Source organism: Eptatretus burgeri, chromosome 8 (assembly GCF_056783735.1).
Source record: "Eptatretus burgeri isolate ZD-2024b chromosome 8, Ebu_testis_v1, whole genome shotgun sequence".
Lineage (NCBI taxonomy): Eukaryota > Metazoa > Chordata > Myxini > Myxiniformes > Myxinidae > Eptatretus > Eptatretus burgeri.
In genome coordinates, this window is record NC_140968.1 from 32,487,348 (window position 1) to 32,503,834 (window position 16,487).

At 40.4% G+C, this 16,487-nt stretch overlaps 1 long non-coding RNA gene across 1 annotated transcript in view; it reads right to left on the minus strand.

Moving 5' to 3' along the window:
• Positions 1-866: 866 nt before the first annotated feature.
• LOC147021468 (uncharacterized) overlaps positions 867-16,487 on the minus strand; it is a 32,058-nt gene continuing 16,437 nt past the window's right edge. Inside the window, exon 3 of the long non-coding RNA XR_015060803.1 lies at positions 867-1,114. This is a non-coding gene — a long non-coding RNA (uncharacterized LOC147021468). The remainder of the gene's footprint in view (positions 1,115-16,487) is intronic.

Below are 16,487 nucleotides of genomic sequence, written 5' to 3' on the forward strand. Positions count from 1 at the left end.
ACACCTACATACTGTGTGTATAACTCACACCTACATACTGTGTGTATAACTCACACCTACAAACCGTGTACACAACTCACACCTACACACTGTGTGCACAACTCACACCTACATACTGTGTGTATAACTCACACCTACATACCGTGTGTATAACTCACACCTACATACCGTGTACACAACTCACACCTACATACTGTGTGTATAACTCACACCTACAAACCGTGTACACAACTCACACCTACACACTGTGTGCACAACTCACACCTACATACCGTGTGTATAACTCACACCTACAAACCGTGTACACAACTCACACCTACACACTGTGTGCACAACTCACACCTACATACTGTGTGTATAACTCACACCTACAAGCCGTGTACACAACTCATACCTACACACTGTGTGCACAACTCACACCTACATACTGTGTGTATAACTCACACCTACAAACCGTGTACACAACTCACACCTACACACTGTGTGCACAACTCACACCTACATACTGTGTGTATAACTCACACCTACAAACCGTGTACACAACTCACACCTACACACTGTGTGCACAACTCACACCTACATACCGTGTGTATAACTCACACCTACATACCGTGTACACAACTAGCACCGACCTCCTCTGTGCACAACTCAGACCTACATAGCGCAACATATATTCTGTCTGAACACCTCTGATTGTGATGTTCGAGCCGAGTACCTGAATCTCGCCCACCTGGTGTTTTGAGCGGTTTGTTGGACGTTTTGTGACCGGTCATTTATGAATTTAAAAATACAAACATCTGATATATCGATCGAGATTCAATATCGAAAAACAAACAATTGTTTTTTTAAACTTTCATTTTGCTTTTCCAACCGATACACGGTTTTTCCACGTTCCCATCACTGCACACTGAACGAACTGTTCACAATAAAACACAGTAACATTTTACACACCTTTGTGAATACCACACACGAACATTGTTTGTGCTAATAAATTCTGTTTGTGGGACGGGCCACACCTTTGACGTTGTTCGGTTGTTGGAGGACAGGTGTGGACACAGCTTGGCTCTTGGTCTTGTTTACTTTTATCCAGTTTCCTTTCCTCTTCGTTATGTGTCTGTTCAGTGCAAAAAAAATTAAACCACAAGATATTTCACCAGTTCTGGAGGGTGTTGGGGTAGGGATGGCGGGGGGGGGTGGGGGTCGGGGGGTAACGTAAATATCAGTGGGTTTTAGGTGGGTTCTGAGTTATTGTCTGCCTTTGTGTATGTAATGTTTTGTTGTACATTCTTCCACTAGAAACCATCTTCGATAAGTAATGAAGGTAAGAAACATGTGTGTTATATATTTCGATTGGCCCATTTGGTGTTCCCATCTGAGCACTTTGAGATCATGCTCTGATCTAAGGTTTCAACTCTCATATACTATGCAGATTTGTCGTTAATCTCTAATGTAAAAGTACAATAGCACGTGATATACAGCATGTACAAAATCCTCCCTTAAACTTACCACTGTGAAGATTTGGGTGTTCCGATGTTATAATAGGGTTGGGCATACAACCATACTTTATTTGAAAGGAGTGTTTTTTATGGCCAAATTTCACGCTGATCACGAATCCGTTGAAATTTTTGACCTAGGATGATGTCTTAGGTTGGTAAAATGCAAAAATTCAAAATGGCCACCAAATTTACCCATTTTCCGGTAAAAATTTTTTGATAATTATGGCTTACTAGGGCATGTGATATGTCATTTCTTATGTTTGCAGGGTCGCTGATATCGAATATGGGGTCAAAACAGTGACACATGATGGCTGTCTGGATTTATCGCTAAACACAGGTATTTTCGATGGAAAATACCCACTTTTCAATTTCAGAACGAATTTTGAATTGATTAATCAACTATATCCTTTGTTTTTGATGTTGTACATTTTTCGTATCATTACAGTTACACTGTAACGTATCAATGTAACGTATTACACTGTATCAGTTACACTGATCTGGGTAGAGCTTGTGGGGTATGTACGTCTTCCATGTCTTAATGATAGATTTCACTGTACTCAAAGGGATAATGAGTGACAGTGAAATCTTCTTATAACCCTCTTCTGAACGGTGCTTCTCCACCATTTTATGTTTGGCTTCTTTGAGAAGCTGCTTGGTCTTCATGTTTGCCTTGCTGGTTGACCAAGTGACTTACATGTGAAAACTCATTAGATAAGTGGGGGAGCTTAATTTTTTAAGTGAAATCACTGATTACATACAGGTGAAACCTATTACACTTATTTTGAAACCTTTCAAACAAATAATTTGATCCTGAAGTGATTTAGGGTTAATTCGGTGAAGGGGTTGGATGCTTATACAATTAAGAATCATCTGATTTTTCTCTGATAATCAAACTTGGTCACATTTTATCTGCATTTGTTCACTTTATCACTTTGTAGTAGTTTGTGAAGACACTATATTGTCGTGTCCACGCTGGTTAAGACGGACCTGGACGGATTGCTGAACAGTTCTACCTTGGAGGCGAACATGTGACCCTTGGAGATTAATGTGCTCACAGGACAGGAGGCGGCGAAGCACGTACCAGACGCACTCACCAGGACGGATCACAAGGGTTTCTACTCGAACCCACAACGATTAGACAGTCACAAGCAATCTTAATAAATAGGGGTTTAATGAACATAAATCAAGTATTCACAAGAGGAATAAATCAAAGCGAGAAAAATGAAAATATATCAAAGCATGAGGTAATGAAACGTGAGGTCATTTACAGTCTTAAGCCAAGGCACCTCTACACACAGTTACAAAAATGGACAAGGGGAAAGAAAAAACAGAAGAAAAATCCCTCCTTTTATTCTGGCACTTAGCTTTGTCAAGAGATGACCCTTTTTGGACCTGGCGTCGTCGAAACCGCGTAGTCACTGCACGGGAAACCGCACCTGAAAATGGCGCCAAGCTTCTCTCTCTTGGTGGGAAACGTGCAGGAGGCAATTCAAGCAGTGATATTCAACACCAGGGCTCAGAAACCGCCGTGCAGTCTCTTCTCACGTTTGAGATTGCCAACCCCGCTCCTCTCTTATGCCAGGTCCGCTCACAATGACAGCCCACCTTCCTCCTCGAACACACAACAGAACCACGCCGAGTTATTGCTGCGAGATGTGCTCTTTTTCTCCTCTCCTCTCCCTCTCGTAAAGATTCAACTTCACGACTCAGCCGAACAGTAAGTGGATAGCGATTTCCTCCAGTACACAAACAAATTTGCCTCAGCATGAACACAAGAATCGTTCAGCCTTCTTCACCATGTCGAGGGGAAGCCAGCGTGCTAAATCCTTTTGCCTCCAATCATGTACCTCACACAACTCTCCTCTCCCATGAACCTTCTGACCTCACGCCCATCCATCATCGACACCAGGGGCATGGATTGCCATTTGTCATTCCTGGAGGCAGAGGTTTTGCCTGCTTGGAACGATCGGCTCAGTTATTGTTGTTTTAAGGATGTGAATTCTTTTATTCTCCGGACTTGCAAATGCACTAACATCGGAAAAGGTCACACGGGACAATCACATCTTGGAAGAAATTATCCTTAGACCCTACTTAATTAACACAGCACCACCCCCTGTGCAGAGACACGTAACAACTTAAGCTGACAGTTTTCCTGACTTAAATTACATTGAGCTGTCTCCTGCTCGTCCATGGACCATACTACTCTATACAATCCTACCTTTGGTGTGAAATTCCTCCATCTACCCCACAAACATAGCAATATATTAAGTTTGAGTTGAAAGTATCATGAAATAAGCTCAGGTGGCATCAAAATGTGAAAACTTTGGAGCGGGGTGAATACTTATGCAGGCCACTGTGCATTCTCAAAATTCTTTCAAGGTGCTTTAAAAATCCACATCCAGGCCACAAATCCTGACTCCACAGCGACAAAACGATAATCGTGAAAATACACAAGATTGATACTGGTGCTGCAATTTGAAGGCAAGGATGTCATACCTGAGTCCGTCAAAAGTTTTCAGGACATGTGTGTGGAACTCAATCAGGAATGCCTGTGCCAACACATGGAATTTGTTTTAAAATGGATCTTCAGTAATAAAAAACGAAAATACAGTGGTTCGAGATATGTGTGCTGAAATCCAATATTTATACCTGTGGACAGGATACCAAAGCTGTTCATCCATTAACATCTGTGTCACATCCACATACTATATTACTTATCATTTAATGCTTATGCATAAGTAATATCCATACCAATTTTAATCAACTAGCAGGCTCCACAAGGCCATACTACAATTTCAAAGGCCTACTCTGTTTTCATGAATAAATGCTGAGCCATCTCATGAAGCTAAATTACAGAACATAGAAGGCTAACATAATGAGAATAAAGTGGCGCAAAATAAATTATGGATGCATGGCTGAAGGAGTATTCAGGGCAAAGTCAGGTAAGACGTAGAGGTCTCCAAGAGTAGAAGTCTTGAAGTGAGCATACTACGGTACAGTCTTCTTCATCTGATTCTTATTATTATTAGTCTTATTCTTTCGAATGCGGCACAAGGCTGCGAGGAGCCTCATTGGCTGAGTCCACGACTGTGCCGCTGATGCAATGCCCTCTGTGCATTTGGGCAGGAATTTGTAATTTCTGCAGGGTGCTGGCGATAGCTTGCCTACTCTTCATCAATGTCTTTAATGATGACCATGGGATCTTTAATGTCAAGCAACCAATGCCGACACACTGGACCCCGACTTTAACGTCCATCCGAGGGACGGCACACACATTGATGAATCACCCTGCCTGTGAAACATTGGGATGACAGTTTATGGCTGGGTCGAGATTCAAACCCAGGCTTGACATCTTAGTGGCCACAATACAGAATCTAGTCAATGCCAAGAAAAGACTGGACCTAGCAGAGTGTGTCGAGATGTGGTCTTCACTTTGAAAATACAGTCATGCGAGGACTTGGATGGTGCTTGGGAGCTCAACACACTTTACTTCATTGAGAAGAGTTTGGTCCATGAAGACGATAGGGTTATTAGTGAAGTGCGTCTTCCTCGGCAAGCAATAAACATACGAGTCATGTCTATGATCAATGACATTTTTAATGTGTTTGACGTGTTTGTGATCTTTGTAGATCTGCTGAAAGAGATGCCATTGCTGTCCTTCCCATCACTGATGCGAGATATTGCCCTTAATCTTGCCCTTGCTGAAGTGTTACAGAATAAAGAGAATTTCCCAGAAGACAAAGTGGTCAAAGCTTAAAGAGGGAATGTAGGAAAGGAAGTCATTGAGACAACAGAGGCTACCTGTGTGTGTTCAACAAATTATCAGGCCAGGCAAGCGTGTGATTCGTCTGACAATTCCACTGGTGAAATGATTTGCAAGCAGACCTTGGTCTCCTGCTGTATCAAGTGCACAGGTTTGATCTGATTGAACTTTCCTGTTTGGTTTAACATTCAAATTATCCATGCATTACAAAGTGGAAAGCAGCAGCTTATCCATTTTTTATTGAAATATAGTTTGGTGCAAGCTCTGGTTACCTCTTTTAAAATGCAAATTCGAGGCTCGTGGAAGAGCTGGAACACAAAACAGAACACAGCGGCGAACAGGGAAACATACCGACAGCAGGGTGGAGGGACATTTTGGTGAAGAATAGATGAGGGGGGAGGACATAGGGGGTGGAGAAGCTGATTATAATTTCAAAAACAGTAAGAAAGGAACAAAAAGCAGAAATGTAGGTGCAGGGTGAAGGGAGAAAACACAATAAGTTGGAAAGGAAAGGATGGGCAAAGGGGAAGGTTAATGAGGGTAGAAAAGATCATGAAAATTAGTGAGGGTGGTCTGAGGAGGAGGTGAACAGCCACCTTGAATACATAGACAATGAGATTGAACAGAAAGAGAATGAATGAGAAAGATCGAACAGAATGTAAGGAAGAAGTTAAAGCTCTCCTTCATGTTCATGAAGTAAAGGACAGCAGTTAAAGGGGAACCCAAATGCAAATTTATTTTTCTGAAAACCATTGAGAATCATTAAAAACGGTATAATGGGAGGGAAAATATTTTTTCAATTTTTTTGCCAATCACAAAGTGTCGAAAGTAGCCCAAAAGTGTAAATTTTCCATTTTGTCAGTGACGTCACATCTGGAATCCATATTGATCTAATCGGCAGCTTACATCGAGAAACAATGCAATCTAATTAAATTGAAAATTTTCCGAGGAATTAGAAAGAAGTGTCAAAGGAACAAAGAACAAAGATGGCGGGAAGAACCCAGATAGATAGATTTCAACAATTACTAAACAACCATGAAAGGCAGGATTAACAAATAAATTGATTAAAGGATTATATAAATAAATCGACTCCTCCTATCCTGTATCCAGCAGCTGACAGGGTGTGTAGCGTTCGGGTTCTCATGTGTGTATTGTTTGTGAATGTCTTTACTGCTGTGGAGGAACTCTGAGAAGGGTTTGAAACAGCATATGACTTACCTTAGTAGCCTTTTATCGTTGCTTTGTGCAGCTTTTTGAAGAGAAGAGCATGGGAGGAGTCAATGTATTTATATAATCCCAGCCACCTGGGTTTAATTGATATGGTGAGAGCTAATTGGTTTTGCCCCCTATTCACAGCTGAGAGATGTAAGTGGGTTTTTGTTATATATATATATATATATATATATATATATATATATATATATATATATATATATATATATATATATATATATATATATATATATATATATATATATATAGAAATTGATAGACTTCTAATGTAGAGAGGGCCCAGACAATCCAATGGCTCAATACACCATAAATCCTCAAAAAGATCTACCAAGATAAAACTTGTAAATCTATTTCAGTTACTTTCCAGTCATCTGCAGATAATTTCTCATCCAATAACAATCATTAAACTTTGGGACATCATTGCTGAACAAGAAAAATAGGGGCAATACCCCTGGGCGCTCACCTGGTAGAACTGATATTGATACTGATGAGGAAGTCAATGTAGGACAGAAAAAGCAAAATGTACCAATGAACCAATGTTGTGATCCCGACCTATTTATTTTAATGCCGTGAACAAACTTTGGTATATGATGGGTAATGAAGGTTGTGGTCAAGTTTCATCAGAATTGTGTGTGTGGTTTCGGAGAAGAAAGCAAATACCTATTTTGGGGGACACAATGTGCCATCCCATTATCTCCCAGGAACTACATTATAGGTGAGCTACAAATGAGAGACCCAAAGTGCCCAGTTGTCACTCTTTTTATTATTTTCTGACAGACTAACTCAAAAATGGTTGAAGCTACAAACTTGATTTAAACACCAATCTGCTGAATTTTATCGTGGGAAGGGGCAAACTGATTGAAATTTCAATAGCTTGAAAGGATTCCACAAAAAGTATGCAAAACTACATTACTTTGTAAAGAAACAGAGGAGTGGGAGGGACTATGACTGTAAATCAGCCAGATGGGGACAGGACCGCTAGACACATTTGCCCAAGGGCCAATCAGACCTTTCTGGGTGTCATTAATAATGGAATAATTTCAGGGTTGTGTGTCTACTGTCTATATCTCTCTTAAACTGGGGTATAACTTTTATAGGATGGGGTTCCTAGCCCCATGTCAACCCTCTATATATTAGGGTTGTGTGTCTATTAACTCTACCAAAGCCAGTTTAACCCCAACCTATAAAAACTTGACCTGCTAAAGAAAGAGCAAGACGAAATAGCCATTCTGATAAAGTTTGATTTCAGTGAAGAAGAGAAGGCACATCTGGAGATGTGTGCATGATGCGATCGAATGAAAGCCGAAAGGAAGTCCGACCTTTGAAAACCTCAATTTTCAATGCCAAAACCACCACCAGAATCAGCACTTTGAATGTTTGAACGCTCTTTCAGTGTGGAAGGATAGCCCGGGTGCTGTGTGAGATGAAGGCCAATCAACTTGACATCTCGGGCGTCAGTGAGATGTGGACGGGTCAAGGATGAATCAGTAGTGAGGGTGCAACAGTTTTGTACTCTAGACATGAAAAACTCCACATACATGGAGTCGGACTCATTCTCAATGGACCCGCAACACATCTCCAGTTGGATGGAAACCAGTAAATCATCACATTATCACTGCTAGATTCCATACTAGATATGCTAAAGTTACTGTGATGCAAGTTGACTTTTAAAGTTGCAAGAAAAAACAGATGACTTTTACCAACAACTGCATGATATTGGATGAAATATATAGCTTCGACATAAAACTGTTATTTGGTGATTTAAATACCAAACTCAATGGCAAATGATGAGGAATGAACAGTATAATTGGGCCCTATAGATCTGCAAGCATGCTCAATGAAAATGGAGAGGGGCTGCTCAAATTCTGCTCTATGAATGGACTCAGCATTCGAAACACCTTTCTTCAGCACAAATACATCCATAAAAAACATGGCGATCCCCAGATGGAAACACCCTTAATGAGATTGACTCTATATGTATCAGTAAGAGATGGCGGTCATCTGTCCAGGATGTCAGGGCTTATCGAGGTGTGCATGTTGGGTCAGACCATCATTTGGTAGGAGGTAACATCGATTAACACTGAAGACAGTAAAAACCATGAAGCGTCAAGGCCCTTTTGCAATCGAGAAATTGAAGAACAATGACGCATTAGTTAGTTTCCAGTAAGATCTCGCCAACAGATTTCATGTTCTGCAGAGTAGGTGATATTGAAGAACAATTGGACCTCTTCAAAAGAGGCATAAAGGAGAGTGCTGGGGTCACTGTAGGGTGGAGAGGATCCATGAAAGAGAGGTGGATTAAAGACCCAACATGGCAACTCATTGATAAGAGGAAACAAGAAAACAAAGTGAGACCAAGAAAACAACATCGACTATAGAAAGGAGAAAGATGATCAGTGTAGACAAATTGACAAGGCTGTGAAAAGAAGTTGTAGGAAAGATGGAAGGGAATGGATAAAATCAAAAAGTAAGGAAGCACAAGAAGCACCAAGGCAAAATGATTATAAGATTGTACGTGATTGACTGGTACAAAAGCAAACACTACCACACCAATTAAATATGAATATGGCAAAACACTGCTATTAGATGAAGAACAGAAAGAAAGGTGGATGGAACATTTCCAAGAGATTCTCAACCAACTCAATCCCACCTCCATTTTCGAGTTTGGTGACAACATTGTGTTGACGCAGCTGGAAGTCAACTTGGAAGGAATCACCGATGCAGAGGTTCAGAGAGCCATCATGAAATTGAGTACCAACAAGGCACCTGCGTTGGACGAAATTCCAGCAGAGCTTCCGAAACATGGACATTTTTCCTCGCCTAAGGAGAGCGTATTGCGTTTGTTGACTTTGTAATGAGGAAAGCAATGACAGGTGCCAACTTTGGCATCTCAAGCCAGCAACATCGCTTGACAGACCTTGACTTTGCAGATGGCGTTGCACTGTTAGCTGAAGATTCTACTGGGCTGCAAGATATGACCTCTAGCTTGGAGAAATGCAGTGCCAAAGTAGGCCTGCATATCAGCTGTGCAAAGACCAAGACCATGATCACACAACAACAACAACAACAACAACAACAACAACAACAACACCAACAACAGAGGTTACCCTATTACAGATGGTCAAGAAAACATTGAGGAAGCCGACCATTTCCCGTATTTAGGTAGCACACGCTCCAGGGAAGGTGATGCTGAGATTGACGTCCACACAAGAATTGGCAAGGCAGCCTCAGTTTTTCAGTGCCTCTGCAAAGTATGGAAATTAACCACTATTAATATTTCGACCGAGCTAAAACTCCACATGTCCATTGTAGTGCCCATTCCAAATATCACAAACAAGGAAGTGTTAAAGAGAACTAGGTTGAGGTGCTTCTCAGACATCGGAACAGAAAGAAGGTTGAGGTTAGCCAGACATATATTTAGTTTCCCTGATATCTGCCATGCCAGAGTAGTCCTCAAATGGATACCACGAGGTGATAAAAGGAAACAAGGTCGCCAAAAAAGAGCTGACGAACTTTTTTTTTGAAGAAAACTTGGAAACAAGACAACACCACAAGGATGAGGACTAGAGAAATTGCAATGGACCAGACAAGATGGCGACACTTTGCTACCCAATGCCCCACGAGGGACAGGAGGAACTAAGTCTAAGTCAGTGAGTACTATAAAGTACATGCCATGAAAACTTGTACCGTGAGGAATGACAGTATAATCTGTCGATAAAGTATGTACTAATAATACACGTTTATGAACTATTGTGGATGCATCTTCGTGATGGTTGTTCCCCCTCAACCGAAGTTGTGGGCCAAATCTTCCCTCACTCTTCCCTGCTGCCCAGATTCAACCCAATGAACCAGCCCATTCCCTCTACCCACTCTTCTCCTCCCCCCATTTTCCCCTCCCACTCTCCCGACCCACCACAACATCTTTGTGAATCAGTAGTCGAACATCTAATAAATAAAATTCGTCATCTGTCATTCTGTGTTGGTATTTTCATCTTCCACCTCAGCCTTTAAAGACTCTGAAGACCCCAACACTCCGTCTGTCTGTATGTTCGTCTTCTTTGCAAAGACCACTGGGCTGATAACCACCATATTTGGCACACAGACCAAGTCCAACCTGAGGATTGTTGTCAGGGTATTTTCATCCACAACCTCAGTCTTTAAAGACCCCTCAGACCCTAAAGACCTTTAAGACTACAAATATCCCTAAGTTCTTATATGACCCGAGTGACACTTTAAGACTATTAGGACCCCAAAGACCTGTAAGACCTCGAAGACCCTTGAGACCCCAAAGACCCCAAAGACCCTTAAGAATCCGTCCGTCCATGAAGCCATCTGTGAAGCTGTGTGACTATATGTCTGCTAATTCCGTACTGTTTGAACATCAGTTTCACACTGACTGCATGTACATCTATTAATTACATACTATTATAATGTACAGTACCTTTTAAACCTTTCGACCCCTTAGACCTGTGAAGAACTTTGAAGACCCCCAAGACCTTTAAGACCCAAAACTCTTAAGACCCCAAAGACCCCAAAGAGCCTTTAGATCCCAAAGACCCATAAGAACCAAAAGACCCTTAAGACCCCTTACACCCTTCAGACAGATTAAACAGTTTGGACCCTTGACTATTTAGAGCTTTAGACAACTTGGACCTTTTTAGACCATTTTTAGATGCTTGAGATATAAGATCCTTTTGACTTCTAAGACACGAACTACTATTGGAACGTACCCTTTAGTTAGACCATCTAGAACCTTTTAAGTGCACACCACAAAAACTTCGAGAGTCTTCTTGTGAAACACCTCTGTCCCTGGAAAAGACACTAAATGTGTGCATGTACGCGCATACACATGCAATGTCGGGTGCATGAATGTGTGTGTGTGTGTGTGTGTGTGTGTGTGTGTGTGTGTGTGTGTGTGTGTGTGTGTGTGTGTGTGTGTGTGTGTGTGTGTGTGTGTGTGTGTGTGTGTGAGAGTGAGTGATTGAAATAACGTGAAACACACACACAGAGACACACACATTTTTTACTCCAACTATTAACGAACTAACAATATATCGACATTGCGCAATCACTTATACTGGCGTAGGATGACAACCGAGTGGTGACAGCTGGTGCTTGGGAGGTACACACTATCAGTTTCAGTTTCAGTTTATTATCTGTATGATAAAAGTGGAGTTGAACATGAACATTTGTATGAATAACCAGATCATCATCATGCAGAAGAGCTATCAAAAATAAGCAGCAACTTGAAAGGCTGACAGCCCTTCCATAATAATAAATGTGAGTGTGTGTCAGTCCCTCACTGTGTCTTCTCCATAACTCCAAAACCATGAAACCTAGTGGCCCCAAACTTTGCGTGCACACGAAGAGGGGGAAAAAAGAAAGTGCAAGAATGAAAATTTGGTGTTTGGGTTAATTTACACACCCCTTTTGAAGATAATTAACGGCCTTAATTAATTATCATTTGTCAAGGTGTCATCTTTGGTCAGCCCATGAGTCAGGCCTCTGTCAACTTGCTGGGGTCTTCATTCCCCATTTTGTTCAGCCTGCTCAACAATGCCTTAACTTGGAATAGGCCTCAACAGTTTCTTAATGGTAAAATGCTCATGAAATTTTTTTTTCACTTTCCTCACTAATATCATTGAATGCCTGCTCATCATACTTACGAATCACTGGATATGCTTAGAAATGCCCGGAGGCGCCAATGTTCACGGCGTCTCTGTCTCTGTCTCTGTCTCTGTCTGTCTCTCTCTCTCTCTCTCTCTCTCTCTCTCTCTCTCTCTCTCTCTCTCTCTCTCTCTCTCTCTCTCTCTCTCTCTCTCTCTCTCTCTCTCTCTCTCTCTCTCTCTCTCTCTCTCTCTCTCTCTCTCTCTCTCTCTCTCTCTCTCTCTCTCTCTCTCTCTCTCTCTCTCTCTCTCTCTCTCTCTCTCTCTCTCCACTGTCTCTCTCTCTCTCTGACTCTCTGTCTGTCTCTGTCTGTCTCTGTCTGTCTCTGTCTGTCTCTCTCTCTCTCTCTCTCTCTCTCTCTCTCTCTCTCTCTCTCTCTCTCTCTCTCTCTCTCTCTCTCTCTCTCTCTCTCTCTCTCTCTCTCTCTCTCTCTCCCCTCTGAAACTGTTGCGTAGGATTTATGTGCCTCATTTCAAGACCGAGTAGTGTGATATTGAAATGAGCCTTCCCGTACTGAAAATGGTGTTGTGTGATTTTGTTTCTTAGTTTCACAAATGTTTTGTGAAATTTATTTTATACTTTTGTAATAAAAGGACATAAAAGTCAAAGTCAGTCTCTCTCTCTCTCTCTCTCTCTCTCTCTCTCTGACTCTCTCTCCCTCTCCGTTTCTCTGTTTCTGTCTCTCTCCCCCCCTCTCTCTCTCTCCCTCTCTCTCCCTCTCTCTCCCTCCCTCTCTCTCCCTCCCTCTCTCTCATTCCCTCTCTCTCCCTCCCTCTCTCTCCCCCCCCCTCTCCACCCCCCACCACTCACTCTTCCTTCTCAATATTCCCCATCAGCGAAGTTATGGGAGTTGTATTTGCGAGTTTATAATAAATTTCACAACTGCAACAGCATGAGCAGAATAGCAAAAAAAGAAAAGAAATAGAAGAAGAAAGAAGAGAAAGTCTCTTACCCTCATTACACCTGACAAATCCTTTATCACTGAGCCATGGACAATTTTGCATACATGTAAGAGGGATTATATACAGCAACATTTTTTAGGCAAGAAAAGGTTTCTAATGAGTCAGCTTTGAAGTCAATTCAATAAATCATTCGGTAAGATATTGATTTAAAAGCATTTTCTTCATAGATTTTGTAAAGCAGTAAATTGAACTCAATTTTAGGATATCAAGGGGTTGAGAATTAAAGATGTTGGGACTGGAGTGTCAAATACATTTGTGGGTCATTTTCGCATGATAACCAATTATAGTTGGTCATTATACCAAAAACTATGGCATGATATCTCGAAATGTTGTGGACAAGTTATGACAAAACTCGGTGGATGGGTTGTCTTGGTGACGAAAACAGCTCAATTCGATTTTGGTTCAGGTCCGGATTCAGATCCGGCCTATCAGTGGGATACAAAATATAAACTATTCAGCCTGGCAGAAGTATGTGCCGGACTGAGTGCCGTTCCGTTTCGCCAAATGTCAATCAATGAGTGATTTTTCATTTGTTACTTGCGAAAATGAAAGATTTTTAAAATATATTGGTTGGTTGCGTGTGTTATTCTCCCTGCTTGTTTTCCTGTTTGTATGTTTATCGCTTACAGGTCACAATTTTAAACCGATCTTCACTAAACTTCAACATGTGATAGAGTTCGTCATATGCAAGAAGCCTATTGTTTTTGAGGTAAAAAGGTCAAAAGGTCAACATCGGCCAAAGGTCAACAAATTTGTTAAAATTTCTAAAAGCCTCAATTTTCATCTGATTGATTAGGAATTTGAACAGGATTTGTGCATCAGGTTATTGAATTCAACTACCAATTATTTTTGAGGTCATCAGCCAATTATTTTTGAGGTCATCAGTCAAAAGGTCAACATCGGCTGAATTTATATTTCTATGTTTCCATGCTTCAACATAGGCTGAAACAACATTGGCTGAAATTGTCAATTTTCATCTGATTGACATTAAGTTTGAAGAGTAGTTGCATATTTGGTCATTTAATTCGAACACCAATTGTTTTTGGGTCAAAATAGGTGAAATGGTCAACATTGGCCAAAAAGTCGACAGTTATTTCAAAAATTGTCAATTTTCATCCATTTGACTTGAAATTTTACGAGGATTTGTGTATTTTGTCATTAAATTCAACCACCAATTATTTTTTAAGGTCAAAATTGTTTTATGGATTTCACAAGTGTCGTGCTATGCATGATATCTTTCTTGTTTGTTTATTTCTTTGTGAACAACATATCTCAAAAAGTTACGGATCGATTCAGACGAAATTTGGTGGAGAACAGAATCATATGAGTATTGCCTTCTGAATTTGCCCAAACAATATTACAATATGATATGTGAGATAGTATTATAGAATTATACGATGTGAATAAAACATCAAGAGGCAAATAATGGTTCATGTTACAGAGTATGCTGATACTGCGTGAGATTGAAGCAGATATATTTATATATTGAGTTTGGTCATTCCAGGTCAAATAATCATTTTTAATGATGCTGAGAAACTTTGTACTTGTTTTCCTTTCAAGTGACATGCCATCAATTTTTATATCGGAATATTGCATATTCTTTCGCCGTCTGGAACTCATGAAATGAATAAAATTTGTCTTCTTTAGATTTAGAGATAACTTATTGCTTCAAAACCACAGAGAAAGTTTTGGTAATTCAGTACTGTGTTTTGGATTTTGATAAGAGTGGAAAAATTTGAGTGGGAACAAAAGACAGTTTTTTTGTCTACAAAGAGTATATTGTAAGAGAGTGGATGTATTTGAGATATTATTTATATAAATTTAAAACAGAAGGGGGCCGAATATGGAGCCTTGGGGAACTCACATTTTATAAATAATGTATTCAAATCAGTGGAATCATAACATGTGTATTGCTTTCTATTTGACAGGTAATTTAAAAACCGAATAAGATAATCCCTCTGACTCCATAAAACAGTAATCTCCATCAAAGGATAGTGTGTTCAAGAGTATCAAAAGCCTTGCTATGATCCATAAAAACACGAATAGCATGTCTATGATCTGCCAAGGCACTCATAAATCTGTCATATAATTGTGAAAGTGCTAAATTTGTGGAGTGCAGATTTCTCAGCCCATATTGATCTAAGTTTAGTAAATCATTTTGAGCAAGAAAACCATATAATCTATTGTAAACAATTCTTTCTAGAATTTTAGATATACAGTACGAGGTAAAATTGACATTGGTTGATAGCTGCAAAGAGAAGAGCATTCAAGGAGTCATCTTTTTACATATTTGGATAACTTTTGCAACTATGAAGTGAGTTGGAAAAACACCTAAAGATAGTGAGAGGTTAAATATGTACTAGGGGAGTAAGCATGCTACCGATGATTTGCTTTAATATCTACTGATTTCATCAAAACCACCAGAACAACTCGATTTCAGTGACCTTATCTCTCTCTATATAGTGCAGCCTGTGGCTGCTGGTTGCATCATTGGTTGGGATGCGGCTATGCCGCTGATGCAGTGTACCCCTTACCAGTACACTGGTGCTCATTTTGCCGACCTCGGAAGGATGACAAGCTGAGTGAACCTCCTGGTGTATTTTTTTATTTTAATTCAGTGGCCAACGGGGCTTGAACTCAGGACCCTCGGATCCCAAGCCACCACCCTAAACACGAAGCCAACACCAGGCTAGTGACCTTATAATGTTCAGTATCTCAAAGTACTCCATTAGTTTTAAGAAAAATAGATTCATTATGCGTAAGTGCAAGGTGTTCCTCAAAATCAGTCCCATTCATTTCAATTTTTGAGGCCTGATTTAGTCCAATTCCAACAAAATAACTATTGAAACAATTTGCTCTGTTTTTCGAGCCTTCAAGAATGTGCACATTCAAAACAAAAGTTTGTATATTTAGTGTTTTCTTCCATTTTGCAAGTACATCAGGCCTCAGAAAATCGATGTTTACATAACCCAAATGATGACCCACTTCTCAATAGCTCGAATATATAGCTGTTTATCGCTATTTAATTTGTCCTAAAGTTGATGTAAACACTTTAGTGTGCTCTGCTGTGAAACCAGGGTTCTATTGTTGTCAAACAAACACATAATAATTTGTATTTTTGTTCATTAATTTCACTTTTGCAGAGTGTTGAAGAAGATGCTGAAGCCGAACATCATACTCTGTCTATACTGTCTATTGTCCTGTCCAGCGGGTTAAATTAATTATCCCACCCTTGACCCAGTTGTCATAGATGAGGTGGTTACACCAACCTGGATGGATAGCCAAACGGTTCTATCTTGGAGGTGAACACGTGATCCTCGTAGCATGTATGGGATGGGAGGCAGCGAAGCACGTACCAGAGGCATT